Source organism: Struthio camelus, chromosome 2, assembly GCF_040807025.1.
Source record: "Struthio camelus isolate bStrCam1 chromosome 2, bStrCam1.hap1, whole genome shotgun sequence".
NCBI lineage: Eukaryota > Metazoa > Chordata > Aves > Struthioniformes > Struthionidae > Struthio > Struthio camelus.
This window is the reverse complement of record NC_090943.1, coordinates 70,039,977-70,059,678: the sequence shown is the minus strand read 5'-3', so window position 1 is coordinate 70,059,678 and position 19,702 is coordinate 70,039,977. Positions and strand designations below refer to the sequence as shown.

The 19,702-nt window shown below is 41.7% G+C and overlaps 1 protein-coding gene and 1 long non-coding RNA gene across 5 annotated transcripts in view; one reads left to right on the top strand and one right to left on the bottom strand.

Annotated features, from left to right (window-relative positions):
- Positions 1 to 898: 898 nt before the first annotated feature.
- On the bottom strand, positions 899 to 17,018 carry LOC104145263 (uncharacterized). Of its 2 annotated transcripts, none has more exons than XR_011139814.1 (5): positions 16,245 to 17,018; positions 13,672 to 13,806; positions 12,765 to 12,807; positions 12,469 to 12,566; positions 899 to 1,561 (listed from the first exon to the last, which is right to left on the bottom strand). It is a non-coding gene; the product is annotated as an uncharacterized lncRNA (long non-coding RNA). The 2 variants fall into 2 exon arrangements; XR_694293.2 differs by lacking the exon at positions 899 to 1,561 and adding an exon at positions 8,332 to 9,024 and having other exon boundaries at positions 16,245 to 16,946.
- Positions 17,019 to 17,316: 298 nt separating this feature from the next.
- The window catches only part of PTPN3 (protein tyrosine phosphatase non-receptor type 3), a 137,616-nt gene continuing 135,230 nt past the window's right edge, over positions 17,317 to 19,702 (top strand). The window contains exon 1 of one of the 3 annotated variants that reach the window (XM_068936208.1): positions 17,317 to 17,478. The gene's annotated coding sequence lies outside the window, so the exon portion shown is untranslated. The remainder of the gene's footprint in view (positions 17,479 to 19,702) is intronic. The other 2 variants (XM_068936207.1, XM_068936204.1) reach the window with 2 other exon arrangements.

The following is a 19,702-nucleotide window of genomic DNA, read 5'->3' as shown; positions in this document are numbered from 1 at the left end:
AGAGAGAGTCTCCGTCATGCGAGGCGACCCAGAACTGGTATCCGGGCTGCGGCGCTGAATAATTTAGATCAGTTTATCACAGTGGCTTGAAAACCTAAATGAAGAGCTTTCAGCATTCGGGAGAATTCCAGCAAACTGCACCTGCACGAAGGGGTTGCCTGTAACAGCAGCCACAGTAGCATTGCTCGTGTCCAAAGGGAGGTGAAACGCAGGGCATCCTCACTGCGATAAGCTGATGTTTGCAGTTAGGGGTGTATCTGTAATTAGAGGCAATGCAAGAGAGTAGGGTATCCCGACACAAACAGTGACATGCTGTGTGATGGGGTGAGCACAACCATCTGCTATTGCTCTCTGTGCTATTAATTCCTCTCCCTGCTCTTAACCCCTCTTCCCTCTTCAGTAGTAGCTGTTGAGCTCTGCTTGATGCTGAGCAGCTGGCTGCCTTCAGCGGCTTAGTACGCGATACATACTAGTGCACGATACAAGCTTGTTCTCCCTCTCTGTCCTCCTCTTAATTTAGATTAGTTTTTTCTGCGCAGGGAATCTAATTTGATTTACATCTCAAAGCTCAAGCACACTTGTAAAAGTGCATCAGGATAATAAAGATAAGTAACAAAAAGCTGGAGTGTTTGGGAGTATCCTTGGGAAATGGTAAGCTAATTTCCATGCAAAAAGACAAAAGCTCTTGAAGATAACCACTAAAGAAGGAACTGTTCAGGAGAACCGTTGCAATATGCTTTTGAAGGGGAATTTTGGAAGAGGAAAACCCAAGCTGTAGAATGAGATCCTGAGATATGGGATTTGTATTTCATTTTTAACTGTTGCAGCTCTTAGCGCACTCGGTTTCGGTGTGACCTTTCCATCAACCACATGGGCACAAGCAACAGCAAACACGGTTAATACAGCTGGGAGTTTCATTATTTTCTTTACAGCTCATGTTACATGACATAAAACTAAAAAAAAAAAAAAACAAAATACCCCAACCTCAAAACAAAAAGACCTCAAATCAAAAAATATTTGTTTCCAGAAGTTGTAAACGACTGCTACCATGCTGTAGCCGGATGTGAGCGGGTTCCTGGCCCATGCCCAAGGCTCGCAGGCAGCAGCGTGGATATGCTCCAAAAGCATTAGCCGTGGAAGGAATGCGACTAGGCTCCGAGTCCCGCACATCCCGTTTCGAGCTTCTGGTGTGATTAGGCCCTTCAAGGCTGGGGCATTTCTGCAGGAAATGGAAAGCTTAAGGGCTATAAATTTTGACCTTTACGGAATCTATTTTCTTCAGAAAAGAGGGATCTGAAAGACTACATGGGCGCCCGCTTCTGTTTCCATTTAAAGGGCGTAAGCGGAGCTAAAGGGAACGAAGCGCTGCGTTTCTCAGAGGGTGCAAGTTTTCGTAAATACCAGCCAGTACGAACAGAGGAAGGAGGTCAGTATTGGCATTTTCTGTAGCAGCGGTCTCCCTTTCTTGTCTTCCTTTCCCTCTTGCACGCTCCTCTGCTGGGGGGGCCTTAACTAAACAGCAGCACACGGGCTGCTTAGGCAGCAGAGGGCGGCAAAGGACCTGGAAAAACACATAAGCGAGTTTTCACTAAAACGGAAAAGGGAGGAAAAAATAGCGTTAAAATTTATAATTGTAAAACAGAAAGTAAGTTCACCACCCTATAAAAGCCAGGATACAAGTAAATTTAGGGTTTTTTTTCAGCTTAAAATTTTATTTTAGTTTTATTCCATGCTCTCATTCCCTTCTAACAGAAGAGGGAATAAAAACTGCAGCAGCATTTCTGAGACCTTACGGACTCTCAGAAGTGCTAGGGCTCCAAGAGACTTTGTTTTCTCCTACGGCTCTTTTGGAGAATGACCATTTTGTACCTGACTTTCTTACGTGCTTTTGGTAACTTCTCACCATTTTAATAGGCTCGGCTCTTGTGGGTTGACCCAGCTCAGCTCTCTTGATTGGTCAAGATTTTTTTTTCCACTGTGGGTATTCAAAGTATTTTGTGGTTAATGTGCCTACTTTTACGCATTTCACATTAAAACTGCCTTTAAAAGAATAACATTTCCTTCAGGCTTGTCAACAGACAGAGTTGTTACTGACTCATCCATGAGTTAGCTAACTGCAATAAAGCACTCTTTTTTTTTTTTTTTTTTCCCCCCCCCCAATAAGTATGTTCACACACCAAGTTACTCAGAAATATCTACTGTTGTTCACACCCTCTCTTCAGTTCAAGTTGTTGACTTTATTCAGTAGATACTTCCTTTTGCGATCAAAACAAGATTGCGCCGCTCTTCGTTTCTGTTACTGCTGCAAAGAGAGCTGGGCTGAGTGGGAGCTAGATGCTGTTCTTAATCACCAAGCAGTGGTAAATTACTTGTAAATAGGGTTAAAATCCTTGTACTGCAGTCATAAATGGAAGCAATGTCTATTCTGTTTGGAAGGATACTATAGACCTTGCTTGTCTATGTTATATTCACAAGAGTCTAAGACTAAGCGCAGTATGGTTTGGTCACTGTCACTTTATCTCTTAACATACTATTTCTTACTACAAATCTCATCTTCTTCAATTGTACCCTTCAGAATACAATATAAATCCACAGTCTTTGCAGCTAACTCGCACAGTGTATCTACTTGACTGGAAGTCACTGGTGAGTAGTGACTAGGAGCCCCTCTGTCTCCTCCACACTCCTGTGTCTCAAGTATACAGATCATTAGTTTTCAGCATATAAGTACTAGTTGTCAATTAAAATAAAAATCCATCATTACATCCTGAAAAATAATTTTGTCTCCAGGGAAGCAATGTTATCTGCTCATCAGTATGGTCTGCTGGCCAAAGTATAGCTTTGGCAGTGATTTTATAAAATCCATATATCTTACCTTCTAGTTAAAGTACTAAAAAGGCAACTAGCCAACAGAAAGACAGGGAAAATACGGACTGACACAAACCTAGAAAGACAAGGTTGGCAGAAATCCACAGGATTTTTGGCTGCAAATGGCTAGTAGCTCTCCTGGCTCCAACTTCTTCAACAACATTTAGGGCAACTTGAGATTTATTTCATTTAATTAAGTTTTTTTTTTTTTTTTTCCTTAAACATTGATGTGGTTTTGGTGTCATCTCAGATGTTATACTATAGTTTCCAGCATGATTCCTAATCCTTTCTTTTTTTTAATTACCACAGATTTCTGATAATTTTCATTCCTTGCAGTATTTTCCATCTGTTTTCCAGAGTACTGAGAAGATAGGAAGCAGGTTTTCTGAAGGGATTGGTTGTCATTTGATCAGATTAATTTCTAGGCTGCTTCCTTAGCCATTTGACTAACTATAAACTAAGCAGGAAGACCACACCTAAGCTGCCACCTAATGCATTAACATAATAAAGTGACATAGACGCTTGTAGATTGTGACCAAATACAATTCTGCCACTCGGCACCGGAAACTGTACCTTGAATTTTCAACATTTCCAGCTCCTATTAAGAAAACAGCATTACATTTACATTGGAAAAGTAAAACAAAACCACCACAACAATCTCTCTAAGGAGACAGGCAAGGGCTGATGAGAAGATTGCCTGAGGCTTGAGAGTGAGTGACTAGTCCTTTAAAGCACCGTTCCTTAGATTAGACTTTCAATATGGAACACTTTAATAGACACTAGAAATAGGACAAATGACTTTCATATAGTTTTACTTTAATTTCTTGCCATTACTGAGAGGTCTTCAAACTGGGGCAGAGTCAGACAAAATATATCTCTCCTCCGAGATAGCTAATTATAGCAGTTTAAGGGATTTGTTTCTGAACCTCGCTCCCAGCCACTGAAACAGCATTCTTTAAATATCATCTATTTTCTTATTCTCAGTTAAATGTGTGATCATATTAGAATTGTTTTCCCCGCTTCCATATACTTCAAACAAATATAATGCAGTTTCACGAGGGAAAGTTTTATTTGGTTGGCTACCCCATCCTACATAAACTACAAGGTCAATTCCTTTCAGCAGAAAAATCCTGGAACTAAGGCTGGAATCGCATTCACCTACAGGTCAAATCACCTTTTTCCTTTCAAGCTGTTTTTCTTATGTAGTGATGTACTTGTGTAAACGATAAAGTAAGCCGGAAATATAATGGGCACATAGAGCCTTCCACCTGCATTTTGAAGCAGGCTATTAAATCTCAACTCCTCAGCCTTCTGTGTAAAGAACATTTTTTGGCATTACCCAGAAATCAGCAACTCATTCTGCCGGCTCTTTTTAAAAGGAGTTTGTACTGTCACAAAATACTAAGCCCTTGTTTCCCAGACAGTCAGCATCATAGAAGGCTTTATTATCATTCAGCTTGACTAAGTTGTTTGAGCTGACGCTCAAGTTGTTTCATCATATTAATCCTTTTTAAATTGTCATCAGAAGTGACTGATAGCCCACGTTTTCCAGTGCTCAGAGCTCAGATACCATTTGCTAAGCTTATACTCTTCTACCTTCTCCTGAAATCCAATCTGAAGGAATGGCTTTAAAATGTTGAAGGAAAATGTCCTACAGTAAGCTCCTTACATAATTGGGTTGACAACGATTTTTACTTCCTGCATTTCATTTCTTGTCCAGTGATGTATGTGAGTTACAGTGCAGTGTTGCCTGCTGAATGTACTTTTCAGTGGAAATATAAGCATAAAGGAAAAAAAAAAAAAGATGATGGCTCATTAATGCATTTGTTAAACTAGGCCTTCAGTTTACCAGTACTTAGGAATATGGTTTAACTTTATGCATATGAATAGCCCTCTTTAGCTTCAACAGGACTGTTTATGGGCACAGAATGAAGTACATGAGCATGTGCAGTTTAGAGTTCCTAAGTACATAATGTGCATTTTTAATATGCATTCCAATGCAAAGATATTAGTTCTGTCACCACGGGGCTTCTTATTCCCTTCCTCTATTAGAATAGAAACAAACAAGAACAAAATTTAAAAGTGACTAAGATGGTTATTGATCCCTCGTATACAAAGTCTGCCCGGCTGCAAGATTTAATGAAAATCAATCTTTGTGTCATACTGTGCTTTACATCCTTGGCAGAGTATTATTTTCAGCTGTGAAGTACGGCATTGAAGCGAGTTCTATTTGGCACACAAAATACACAAAAATTATTTCTAAAGGATCTAGTTTTATATGAAAATAGCATTAGATGCTTTGCACCAATGTTTAAAGAAATTATGAATGCCAATTCTTACAAATAACTCTTTAAAAAACATTACCAAGCTCCTTATAATAAGCCTATCAAAAAATTAAAGTATTTTGCCTCAGATCTTTTTCCTAGGCCTTAAGTATAAAAAGTAAATAAATAGTTATGAACATTTAAGTGGTTTTGGATGTGATATTATGTGATAGTTCTGTAGTGTCTGTGTTTGCTATTGAGGGTATCAACCCAGGTCTTCTACCATTTTTGATCTTGTAACGATAATGACTGTAGCATTCTATAGTTAATTGGCCACAAAACAGTCCACATGCTGAATACTCCTATTCTAACACCCAATATAAATTTTAGTAAAGTCTATAGCAAACTATGAACAGTCTGAAAGCACATCATTTGAAAATGTCCGTTTTTAAAAATACTAGGCTTTCATGTTTTTGATGAGTATATGGCTAATAATAACAATGTCTAATGTGTAACAAGTACGTCTTCCATTGTGGCAATTACCCTAATGTGTGGACCAGACAGCAAGAAATTTAACTATAAGGAATCTCTGGACAGACCAATAAAATCCATAAAAGGCACGCACAACTTGGAAACGAAAGGATGCATAGAACTGTCTGCCACAAGTCTCCAAAGACTCCCAGAAACATGTGACTTGCAGGAAATGCCTAGTCCTTGTTAGAACCAGTCATATAGATAAGCACAGGGAGCTGGCGAGCTCTTCATCATTTGCTTCATGCCTATTATATCTCCTCCATTACTTTGAGCTGCATATCCAAAATTGCATAAGAGATGGGAGAAAAGATTGTTATGTATGTACAGCCTGTAATCCTAATGCTGGAAGTCAACAGTGTTGCCAGGGATGAATTTATTGAACAGGCTAACTCAAACAAGCTCTGTGGTTGTAACAATTGCCTTAATATTGACAGGAATAAATTAGCCAGACCCGCACACTCTTGCTCATAATACTGTAATATTTATTGACTACTTTCATCTGTGGACATCTTATTTTTACATATATGTTTAAAATATGATCTGAATAGTAACAAGTTCAATTCAAGCACAATTCAAATATTCTCTCTTAATTGCTCCTTTGGTGCCATTATAAGCAATGCAAATGGTGTTGTATTTAATAAGCTTCCAGAGAGCTTACAAACAGCTGGTGTTAAATTAGGGATTGAACGGCAGCTTAAAGTCTGAGCCTATTGCCTGGGTGGGAGCTCAGGCAGAGGTGTGCAGCAGTCAGTCATACTGAGAGCCACGGCCTGAACCTTCCTCCCCTGTTTACTCAGTAGCCTAAGCCAATTTACTTGAACTATAGACATAAGAAAGGCTCAGTGGGCTGGGTTCCTAATAGGAAACCACAAAAAGCATCTGGTATTTAATAACTATCAGTAAATTCTGCCAAAATTTTCCAGGAAAAGAAGGTTGTTCTCAGTTTTATTTATTTTGAGAAATAAATCATTGTTTAAATTTGTCCCTGCGGACTTTTGCAGCTCAGTGGCTATGAAGTTTGTTCCTCTTATTTCTTTAGAAGCATTGCATATGGGGTGGTAGGAGAGGGGGATTGGGAAGAAGGTGAAATAGGTTTCCGTTTCTCATGAGTACCTCAAAGTTTCGTTTCACGTCTTGTGCAAAGAAAATCTCTCAAAGTGGCACCCATTTTTGTATGTACGCTCTCAAAAGCTGCTTGAGACAATACATTGTCCCCAGCAAACACAGATGTTTTAGCAGGCTATCTGAATTCCTTGCTTCAGGCAATTTGTGGCTGAAATCAGAAATGACCTTCAGAAAGGGCACTGCCAATGGGAGTAAGAATATTTGCAATATCTTCTCTGGATTTATGTTCCCAAAGGACCTTGTAAAATTCTTCACTTTGCCTGTGCTGTTTTGGTGGCCAGGATAGTAGAGGTCATTTTGTTTGTTTTATCCTTCTCATGACTTTGCTTTGCCAGACATGTGTCTATAAGACATATCGAAATTCTTTAAAAACATTGTGTTGTGTAGTAAAAATGACTTTAAAATCATTGTATCAAAGGCCACTTCTGTTCCTAATTGTTAAAATTGTAACACATCTTTGCCGTGTTATTTGCCCTTAGAAGACTGTTGATCCCATATTAGCAAGTGAGCTTAACTTCCCGACTGGAACAACTGATGAAATGCAGTGAAATCAATAATGATGTTAAATAAATATTGTGTAGAAAAATAAATGCTACTATTTATGAAGCTGGAAAGGTCATGGGCTATAGAAAATAATGAATGCCTCTATCTAAACCACTGTATTGCAGTTAAACTGAAAGCTCTCTGATCAGTGAGTCATCCCTTTGCAAACATCTCTCTGTTACGGCAGCTAGAAGAGAAACTACTTGCATAGCCTCTGCCTTACTTGCCACTGGACAAATCACTGAGGCATGACTGTAGGATCCCATCACATAGCTCTTGTTGCCCTTTAATTCAAGTGGAGCCTTGTCTGATGATAAAACTATTGCAGCAAAGAACTATATTTAAAACTGGGTGACTCATTCATCTTACGGCTTGTTAGAGCCGTTAATGGGTCATATAACTTTATATATTTCATTCATGTTCCCATTATAGTTCCTGTTTATAATGAGTGTTTTGTTTCACTAATTCTCTTAATAAAATAGCAGTCTCTAAGCCATTGCAAGTAATTCTCCCCTCCCCTCCTTTTTTGTGGTCTGTTCTTTGACAGTTTTTGGACAGAGCCTAATCTAAAATTTCCAGATAAAGCCATACCAGGTTACAGCAGTGTTTAGCATTAGCTGTTTGGAGCTATTGACTCATAAAGAAAGGTGTGGATGAGAACAGTCAGGAATTGTATAGTTCTGTTGTAGTGAAACAACTGAATTTTTACTTCCATAAAGGCCCAATAGCCAACTTGTATTAATTTGTTTCTTTCCATACTTAAAATAGTCTTTCAATAATTTGAAGATTTTTTTTTAAATCCTTTTGCTTTGCCATTTCTATCCAGGAAAAAAGTTATCTTCTTTTTCCATTTTTTTTCTCCTTTTGCATAGATACGAAAACTTAAGATATGTTTCAATAACAAACAGATCAGTTCATACAGAATCTGATCATGCCAAAACATCTCTATGTACAAGCATCAGCAATGAGATCAGCTCTGCTTTGAAAAGTTTTTGACAGCTATCAGGCTTTACATAGATAATAATGTTACCAAAGGAAGTGCTGGTAATTATGTCATATTTGTAATTCCAGAATTATGAAAGTCCCATATGGAGTGGAAGGCAGGAAAGGAAGAACACATAATGGCTCTATATACATGTTTATTTATAGAAACAAAATGTGAGGTAGTTGGCCAAAAGTACCCAAACTGTTCAAATCGGCAAGCTCGCTCCACACAGGAAACGTAGGCATTTGAGTACTGAGAATTGCAGTTCCTAGTGGAATTTGATTCCTAGTGGAATTTCAAAATCTTCAAAGACTTTCTATTAACAATGGGGAAACATCTATATGTGATACCTGGAAAATCAGTATGTCCGTCCCCAGCATCCTGAGGGGTTTCAGAGCCATCAGATGCCACTCTTATCACAAGTTTAATCTACTCACTCTGGCTTTGATCTTTTCCTAGGAAAGTAGTACATAATGGTTTGGCTTCTGTCCCTCAGGAAAGCAATTCAAAAAAGTTTCCTAGGCATTGGACCACTCTGTTGGCAACGTGCCTCACACTGCATGGAATAATTAGGGACAGTGCTAGGACCTGAATAATAGATCTTGTTCCCCTTTACTCTGGAAAGTGGCTGAGTCAAAAGAGATCCAAAGATCTAGATAATGGACACGAGTCCAAAACAGCAGCAGGATGCTTCCATCCCTTGGCTCACTGCATATAAGGAAGAAAAAAAAAGGGGGGGGGGGTAGAGGGAAATTTTAATAGCAGACTACAGACAAGCCTCTACCATGCATGAACAAAAGAGATCGCCACATCAAGAACATCCCCTTTCCAAACCATTTAACATAAGAAACATCAAAGGCTGCTTTCCCTTTTCTTTCCCCTTCCTCTCATTGCCCTTCTACTGCCTCTCATTACCCAGCAGACTTCTGCTCTCTACAAGTATTTCCTCTATATGGAGACTGGGCAACATAAGCTGATCTAAGGCCAGGCTGCTACAGCACCGTCCTTTGCTTGCTCAGGACATGTCTTCCCTTGCATGAATACTATGGTTTTCATCCTCTGAGGAAAAGATATAGGAAATACTAAATGTGACCCTATAATTGAGAACTATGCTAGGAGAGTAGAGTTACAGTTCTATGGATGATCTTAATGACACTTCCTAGTTTTGAGGTGCATGACTCTACAAGCTTACTGTTCTCCTTTGATGCTTCTCTCCACCTGTGTGCAATCTAAGGAATGATGATAGCCCTTTCAGAGTTTCAGACCCTTTCTCACGAGAGTCAGGATAAGCGTGACTGGCAGGTGAGGGCAGATACTGCATGGGTTTTTAGCATGCTTAGAGTGCGACTCGAACTAAATTTAAAACTGCCAAATTATTACCCTTAGTGTTTACATGGCAGCAAATCAGAGACTTTAGAGGCACCTGATTTTGATAACTCACAGCTCTCTAACTAGCTAGACTTACACTCCTGCAGACACCCATATTTGCACTAGCAGGGCTGTGAAAGCACTGCTTAGGTAATACCTGAAACCTAATCAGAATCCAGAAACGAGATACATAAATCCTATTTGTGTTCCAAGAGCACACTTCCAGGAAATATATCCCAAGTGAACAGAGGTGCCTCTCTGGAGCACCTGAGGCTGAGACGTGAGACTTAACAGGCGTCTGTGCACTTAGCATTTCCCACCACGAACTCTAGCGTGTCTCTGCTGAATACGTTAACCAAGCACTCCCTATGCAGGGTGTTGGCAGTTCTCCAACAGAACGTGAGATGGAAAACTTTCCCTACCTACTCTCTAAAAGCAGCCCAGGAGCTGCATGCAGGAGTCTGGATTTTACTCTGGAGCTGAGCATCTGGAAGTTTGATGCTACAACACTTCAGTCTTTAGGTCCTTTGACACCTACTACTCTTTGTGCACATCACAACATATAGGGTTGGACAGGCACATCACAAACGCACAAGAAAACCTCTCCAGCTGCTTTACTTTGTAGTTATTGAAAGTTTATGGTTAAATTTAGAACATTTTCTCTTCCCCTCAAAAACAGGGCCTCATTAGTATTTTCACTGTACAGATTTTTAAAACATCAGTCTGGAAATCAATTAGACTAGTCAAGCTGCTGCTTTCTGATCCCCAGACTCCAGACCTAATTCTTTATGTCTTCTCCCCCTAGGTATATTATAACCCTGCGTGCTACTGGACTGCATATGATAATGCTGAGGCATTTGCACATTTCATTAACACTCTCTTAAGAGAGGTATACCTAAAGTGTGGTTTTTTTTTTTTATTTTTTGCATTAATTGTGACCTTCAGAACAAATCTGCTCTGTTACTAATCTCCTGAAAGATACGGTTTCCTTGTAAGGGGGTGGAGAGTGGGTGGGAAAAAGGAGCTGATTTCCCCCCCCCCCCCCATTTTTGAGGGCATTAAAGAACATGGCTGTATTTTTTATGCTTTCAGGGTAGCTCTGATAACACAGGCAAAAGAGGAGGCTATTTGTTCCATTTATGTAGGATGCCAAATAACACAGAAACACTAATGTCGTTAATTGGTCTATATGCCATCTGTTGGAAGGTGCTTTTAGTTTTCACAACGGTTGCAACAGCATTACCAGCAATATAGCAAGAACAGTTACCCGGCTAAGCACTCAGGGCAGTAATGGTTCACAGAAAATTAGTAAGTGTGGAGTTGTTTTGCTTTTGTTCCTTCAAAGAAAGTCTGATTACAATAGATGTGCATGCAGCAACAAATTAGGAGCCTGATTCAACTCCTCCTGAATGGAATGATTTGATAAATCAAGCAAAGGCAGGACACACTGATCTGATGGCAGTCAGGTTAGGTTTGGCACACAGTGAAATGTAAATCATAGCTGTAAAGTATGCTTTTTTTTTTTTTCCCCCCTTTAGGGAACCCATCAAGTCTCCTCATTAAGGCTTATTGGTTGTCTGCTAAGTTTATTTCTCAAGGAACCAAGAAAGTGACATGGTGTTAAGTTTAAAGACTTTTCTTCCAGTTTGTTTATACACATGTGAATCAGAAATCCCAAAAAGAGAAGGCAGTCCTTCACTACAGTAGATTAATGATAACGTACTACAGCGTATGATAGTCTGAATTCTGTTACATATCATACTTTTCAAAAGAGTGTAAACGTTGCTAAGTATTTTACTTACTGTGGTTGGCAGCGTGGTGTCTACTTTAAAGCTCTGCATGCTTGTCCTTCTCTTTAAAGCCAAGCCTGTACTTCACTTTAAAGCTGACATGACTCATAGAAAATTAAAATGGATAGCCAGATCAACAGCATTCCCCACCTACATCATGCAAATCAATCAACCAGAATGACAAGAAAAGTGCCCCACGCTCCCTAAAGGCCCAATTCCATATCTTTCAAACTTCAATTAAAGTAGCTTTCTTCAATGTTCCATCTCAAATTCAAATGATACAGAACTTAAAATGTGCTTCTGTTGCACTTTGGGGAGTGGTAATTTTGAAAGAAACAAAATATGTTTAAAGAAAGTAAGCATAGTGCCACACTGTTTCTGCTGTGCAGCTATATTTGATATATATGCCGGCTTCATTTAAATATTTAAATACGCTTTTCATGGTTAATTGCTAAATGTAAAACATGTGCAAATTTTAGACAAAGCAAAAATTATTTGGCACTTCTTTCCTATGAACTGTATCTTTTTAGATTGAAAAATGCATACACTAAAGTAGGGAACTATTGTCATAGGTGAATAGAAGAAAAACATGTAAGCTGTAACACTGTTGCTTGCTCTTGATTATTTAGAATAATTACGTGACACTACTGATGACAGGAAATAATAATATGGTTATAAGGAGGAGTAGGAAGAACAAGGAAAAGAAATAATTTAAGACGTATGCTTCTCAGTGACAGAGAGCCTAATATTCATGTAAATACTTATGCACCATATTAGTGATCAGATAATCAAAGCAGAGACAGAAAAGATCACTTAATTTTGTACCGTGTGTGTGTGCACAGCAAAATTTCCCAGCAATACATTTTAATATGTAATATTCTGCCTAAGTTTAAATGGCTGAGTTGATGTGCTTTTGTTGTTTCCCTTAGACATATCCTTTTACAGTCCAGTACGTTTGCACTGTTCAGGACTAAATGAAACATTGTAGGCATACCTCCATGTAGTTTTTTCATGTTCTCTTCCATTCTGTTTAACCAATACTTGATGCATATTTCATGAATCAGTGCATAATATGACTTCCTCGATGCATGCCTGGAAGTAAACGTAGGCACTTTTGACAATCTCAGCTGAAGTGAATGAGGAGCATAACATCCATGAAAACAGTGCAAGCATGCAAGTTACTTTGGCCAGACAAGTTATTGATTAATTGCTAAGCAATGTTCACAGCTAGTGTGTATACTCCTAGTCTGTATTCAGTTAAACTAGTATTTCATGACAGTGTGGACATACCTTAAGTCATTTAGGTTTTTCTTGGAAAGTTCACTGTTGGTTTCTGTTTTAAAAAAAGATTGAGACTTCAAAATGTATTTCTATAAACTCAAGACGAAGACTGTTGTTAGAACGTTAACGTCCCTGGAACTGGAATGAAGCTTAATCCGTGCATGCATATGCAAATATATCTATAAGGCAAAGGTGACCATAAGGCATAGTATTCAGATTGCCTAATATTTTGCTTTTAAAGCTCCAATTTCAGTTAGAACTCTGCCAGAGTTTAATTATCTGGGATGAAGTTTCCCATCGTGAGCTTCTGTCTCAGGCTGAATTGAGTTTAAGGAAGAGTAATTCAGCGTATTCCAGAAAAAGAGTTAGGAAGAAGAATTGATACATAAAACAAACAAAATCCCTCTTCCTAAGTATTTATTGAGAAGCTTTAGCACGTCCATGATTCTGACAACACGGAATCTTTTGTTGACGTGGAGGAAATCCTCTTAAACTTGGCTGATTAGCTTCTGAAAATCTGTGTATGTATGTATACATGTGTGTGTATATATATAAGTGTATGTATATGTATATATATACACACACTCAGTAGAGGCTTGCTGAGCTTGGCAACATGAGCCTAAAGCATTATGCCTCCACAGATCATACAAACTACAGGCACGGATTGGTTGGTAACAGCCTCAGAAATTCCTTTTTTGTGCTCCCCTCTAATCCCCAAGATACAGGATATTTACTTAAACTGCACTTAAAACATGCAGTGAAGGAGGTTACACCATTTGCCTGGTAGCTTGGTTTACATCTATAAAGATCTGTTCTAACATTTAACTGTAATCCTCTTTGCCATCAATGAAGGTGTTTGCACTTCATCCCTGTGACAGCGGACACGGAGAACAACGTATCATTGTTCCGTACATACCTTGCATAGAACTGAAGACAGTTATCTTGTGCCCAGTTATCTTGTGTCTGTCCAGATCTTTAAATTCTCCTCATTAGCATGCTTTCTAAATCTCTTATTCTCATCGGTGTCCTCTTGGTTGTCCAAAACTTGATGCTTAATGGAACAGAATTATTTTATACATCTCTTAAAGTAGATTGTGTGCTTTACCTCCAGCTAAGTCACTGAGCCTAGCAGTGAGCAGGACTTCTTCCTGCTGTTGCTTCTCTGGCTACTAAAGCCAAGAATAGAAAGCCAATCTAAGCTGTGGAATCAGGCTGTGGTTTCACAAACTCTCTACTAAGGAGTGGCATAAGCCAGCTACGCTGCTGAAATAAAGCAGCCTTCTCTTCTCTCTCAACTTCTTATAGTGCTACGCTCCTTTCCTCCTACCAGCGCAAGCGTTGGTGTGGCCATGTGGTGAACATAACTGGAGAGCTTATCTAACTTAAAAGTAATACTACCTACAATATTTTCCCCTTACTTAGTTTTAACCAGGATCAGTTCCTTGACTCTGTTCACTAAGTAGCTGCACAAACTGCTCTCAGAGATCTTTGCTATGGCTACAGCACTTCTGGCTGATACTGAGCAAGTCACTCAAGTAGAACTTCTTTCCTCTGGTCAGTAAAAGGGCATTTTTTTTTTTTTCTGAGTAAACTGAACTGCGTTTGAGGTTCTGATTTTTTAGGTGAAGAAATACTCAGAGATTTGAATAAACCAATAGGAACAGGGTTCTAGATGTCTTCAGCTGGGTACTCAACAGACTGAGAGTAGCCATCCTGTTTGTAGGTGTTAACATGAGTAGCGATGATAGCTGTTGACACATGCGGTGAATGGGGATAATCCTGCACAAATACTATGTTCATTGTAATTAAACTGAATAATGCCTCTGCCACAAAAGGTGAAATTAACAGAGACAACTTTTAGCCTGTTTTTTTTTTTTAACTTCAGGCTGTTTTTTGCATAGGATTAGTATTTTTTCCACATTTTTGATTGTGTGATAGGAAAACCAATTACAGCTAATGAATTTACACTCATCTAAGCACATTTTTAACAAAGAGAAACTTCTGGTGCTGTAACGAAAGAGTTGTCTAGCTGTACAGCTTTACTCCTACTGGAGATACAGGAATTGCATTTCTAGATCAGATGCCTATTACACTTACATTTTATCTCCAAAAGTCGTAAGAGTTTGACTGTGATTAATTGGAACGTATTGGCTTTCATGTCACTAAATTAATGCTACTATAGACTTATATGGAACCGTTTGGAGTGCAGGAGGCAGTAACCTTAACTATGAGCACCTTCGCCCTTGGCTACGTGTTCAACTTCATGTATCTGTGAAAATGCATATTTTACTGCATTACTGCTGAAGAAAGAGGTGATGACTACTGCTCACAAGTACTCCAACTATTTGGAAAATGCCAGGTATCAGTTTAAAGGAAGTTTAGCTTCCTTCTATGGCATACAAAGTGTTAGTCATGAAGAAGGAGAGGTTCTGCTGGAAACATATTGAACCAATGGGCTGATCTGGAATGGCAATGCCAGTGCTTTTTTAAAAAAAACCTCTATCATTCTAGAGTTAAATATTCTTATACTCTAGCAGAACGTTATAGAGATTAACTTATTCCCCCTCTGAGTCTCAGAACCAGTGGACTAGAACAAAGCCTGTCAACTTTGAAGTTTTCATTAGGATTTAAATGTGTGTAAGATTAAGCCTATGAAATCTTTTCTAAATGGAGAGGGATTAAGATTATTAGATACTTTCCTGAATCAAGGCTTTTGGATAGATCGGTCTGCAGGGTAGGTATTAATGAGTATGTTTATGAGCACAAGACAGAACTGTCCAGAGGAACCTGCACCAAATCTGAACGAGCCCCGTGAATCAGCCATGCTGAGCAGCAGTGTGCATTGTCCCTGGTGGGAAAACATGTGATAGTTACACTCCTCCTACCCACATTTAGATAGGCAGTGTTGTGCAGACACGTACAAATTGGCTCTCATTCTCTCGTCTTCATTGCATCTGGAGTTTCTACCTTCAAGTTACTTCAGTCAAACTAGCTAGCAAAGCAGCATAATGAGGACTGGCTGATTAGACGAGCAGTACAGTGAGCAGACTGAAACAGCTACGCTGCAATTTGGAAAGCCAGGCATATCTATCCTTTGCAATGCAATACAGAGGTCCCTGAATTAGTTCTGGAAAGGGTAATTCTGGAATTTGGTCAAGGAATAGTCTGATATTACACTTTTCTCTGGCGTGTGTCTGAATATTTTTGGTTCCATGTCTCCTGCACAGAGCTTCTGGCACTGTAGTTCACTGTCTCCCCACTCCCATCCTTAGATTTGGTTTAAGGGAGATGTTTGAGGATACAGGCTAAAACAGGTCAGGGAAATAACAGCTGAGTTTCAGACCTTTTTGGAGAGAACTTTTGTGCACTCTTTGACCTGGATGATTTCATTGATCTCATTTACAGTAGCATTAGCACAACTGTGCCACAAGGACAGGAACAAGCAACTGGAAATTTCTTTAACTGGTTTTGCCATTGGAGAAAACATACCATAGGATTGCTGGGCCATTGAAGTATTCTGCTTCAGTTAATTAGCTCTGCTGAAAGGCTCAGTTAATTAGCACGGGTGTAGAGTGACTCTGACAGAGTTATACCGCTTGCAAGACCTGAGCTAGTATCTCCTCACTGTGCTGCAGGAAAAAACAGGCAAGTGATAGAAACGCAGGAGAAACAGCACACCTCCCAGTTTCTTCTGGGCACCTCGGCCCCCTGTGACCCTGTCAGTCGTCAGACCTTTGCGTCTCCCTTCAGGGAGACCAGCAGACGCGATGCGCTATAAACCACTTTTACGATACTCTGGGTATCTCTGCGCTGAGTAACGTAGACGTTTGCCTCGCTACTAACTCAAGCGATAACGCCAGCAGTCATCGGTTTCCTCATTTCCGCGGAGAGCGTCAGCTGGTGTCGGCCAGCTCGGCCTTCAGGTAACTCAAGACCCGGGCAGGGCCTGCCAGTCTGCCTAACGCCGTAAGCCACGGGCCAAAACTCCCGCGTGTCGCAGGGCCAGCAGGCGTAGCCCACGCTGCTCACGGAGAGGGGCTCGCGGTGCCGTTACCGGCAGGGCGTGGCAACGGCCGCCCCCACGGCGGCTCCCGCAGGCCTCGGCCAGCCGGTGGCTCCTGCAGGAGGAGACGCATCCCACCTGGGAAAATCGTTGGTCGGAGCTCGAGCCTCCGAGGGCGAGCCGCGCCACGCCGGGGCCGCGGGCGGGCTCCGCGCCGCCAACGGCCGCCCTCAGGCCGCGGTGGCGCGCGGGGCAGGTGCGCGGGGCGCAGCGCGCACGCGCGCGAGGGGAGCGGCGGCGGCGGCGGCGGCCGGGGAGGGGGGCGGAGGAGCGACGCCCGCCCCGGGGGGGGTCGCGCGGCTCCTACTCCTGCCTCCCGCCCCGCCCGGAAGCAGCGGAAAGACCCGAAGGGCGCCGAGCGGAGCCGAAGTGGGAGCCGGGGCCGGGCAGGCGGTGGGGCGCTCCGCTAGAGGGCGGTGCTGGGCGGCCAGGCGCCCGGCTCGCTGCCCCGCCCCGCCCCGCCCCGCCCCGCCCCGCCCCGCCCCGCCCAGCCCGGGCTCGGGGAGCCGGGGGCGGGCGGCTGCGTGGTCGCGCGCTCCGCACCTGCTCGCCTCGCTGCGCGCGGCAGTGGCGGTCGCAACGGCTTTTCGCGCCCCCTGCGGGAGCGGCGCGCGCCGGGCGGGGCGGCGGCGGCGGCAGGAGCGCTGGGCGGTGCGGCAGGTACCGAGCGGGGCGGGCGGCGGTTAGCGGGAGCCGGGCTGTGGGGAGGGAAAGTTGGTGCCGCTCGGACGCCTCGGGGAGGTGGCTACGCGGCTGCGGCCGCCCCCGCGCCGTCCTCCCGCTGCGCGGGTGGGCGGCTGGCCGGCCGCTGTCCCTGCTGGAGAGCGGCGGTTGGGGGCCCCAACGGCTCCAACGGCTTTCGGGGATGGGAGGGGCGGCCGCAGCCCCGCGGCTTGTGGCTCAAATAAATAAAAAGGGAGCGGCAGGGGGGGGGGGTGCTTAGCCCAAGGGCGGCCCCGGTGCCCGGCGCGGGTGGCGGGGAGGTGGCGGCTCGGGGCGCGCCCCCGGCCTCTCTGCTCCCTCCGCCGCGCTCACTCTTTCGTTTTCTTCTCCCCCGCGGTGTATCTTTATTTTTAGCGAGCTCGGAAGGGGCTGCGAGCCGCGGCTGGAAACTTTGGGCAAACTTCGGGTGTGCCCAGCGCCCCGCACCGCGGCGGGGCAGCCCGCTCGCTGGCTCCCTCCTCTGCTTGATTTTGCTGACTTTTCCTGCAGGGCTGGTTTGGGTCCTTTTTTCCTTATGCGGCCTTCCGCCCCCCGCCCCCAAAATTGTTCACAGAGCACCTGGCGTGAGAGTTTTGCCTGTTTGAGCCCCAGCTTCCTTAGGTTAATCTGAAAAACAAACGGAGTGTGTTAATAGACTAAATCTGCTCGTGTGGATTTCTTGGTGTACGCCGGCAAACGGATTAAAAATCGAAACAAAACCCTGGGATAATTAGTTGTAGTGTTTTATTATGTGCTACCTCAAAGGCTGCCTGTTGTCTACAGCGGTTATTTTCAGCTTTTTTCGGGCTCATTTGCTGTGTGTGGATATATAAAGTGTGAAAACAAGTGGTCTTAGAGGTTGTAAAATTGAGGCAATGGCAGTAAAAATATTATTTTTCTTTTAATATGAAATTTCCATTAATCTTATGGCCTTTCTTAATCCCTCTCCTTACTGAGATTATTTTAAGCAATTAGCCAGCTTCTGCTTCTCCTCCTTTCCCCTCCCACTTTCCCCTTTTTAGAAGATGTGCTTTCCACCCCCATTGGTTTTTTCCCTTATGTCTGTACAGCACGTCATACCACTAGGTTACTGCTCTAATACCTGTATCATACAAGCTAGTGCTTTGATAATACTTTGATGCTAGTATTTTGATAATACCAATTCTGAGTACTGCAACTTTGATCTTTCAAAACAGTCTTTTTGGTAGAAATATCTACTATTCCAGTATAAATTTTGTGCACTATTGCATTGAAAAGTTATTTATAAAAGTAAGTTTACTTAGATATGTGGACTAACTGTACTTATTTAGCTGTAGAGGGAAATTGAGCATTCACTTTTTCTGTGTGTTTGTTTTTTTAATTTGTCTGAAACTAAGCTGTAGAAGAAACTAATTGTCCTTAACACCTGGGCACTTTCAATCCTAGAGGAAACTGTTAACAAACAGGAATGTGGAGAAGAAAAGTCTGCTTAATCACCCTATCTGGAAAAACTTGCTAATGAAATACAAATACTAAATTTTTATGATGCTGATGTTCTCTGACGCTGTCTTATGGCAAAAATGTCTTGATGAGTAGGTGACAAATGTCTAATACATCTGTTTTCTTTAATTCATAAGAAAAATGTAATTCTCTGCATACATCTAAATACACTTAACAAAATAGTTCATTTGAAGAACCAGCTTGTGTTGATAAGATTAATTTTATTTCCTAAAACACTCTGATATTGCTGATTTGATATATCATTAGATTCCTGGACAGACTTTTCAATATTAGTCATCTCTGTCAGTGATTTAATAGGAATTTAATATGTTTCTGTTACCATTTTTTTTACATGTTCTAAAATTGGAGTAGTTAATTCATGATTTGGGTAGAAATTTTGGGTAGTATCACAGTGCTGTACTTTTTGTGTCCCAAACTAAAGCCCTGAAATACTTACAGTACAAACTAAGACTGTAATAAGGCTAAGTTAAGTAAACTTTGCAATGTAGTAGCATATCCAGACAACTGCATAGTCACTTCTTAAATTATCAGTCTGTTTTATTGGTCTGTCAGTAATGATGCTCACTGGAGAAGATGATAGTGAAAAGCTCCCATGGTAATAACATGAACTTCTTGTGTATGTTCATGGTTTGTCTTGTGATAAATCTTACTTTCGTCCACACCAGTATTCTGAAGTAGCAAA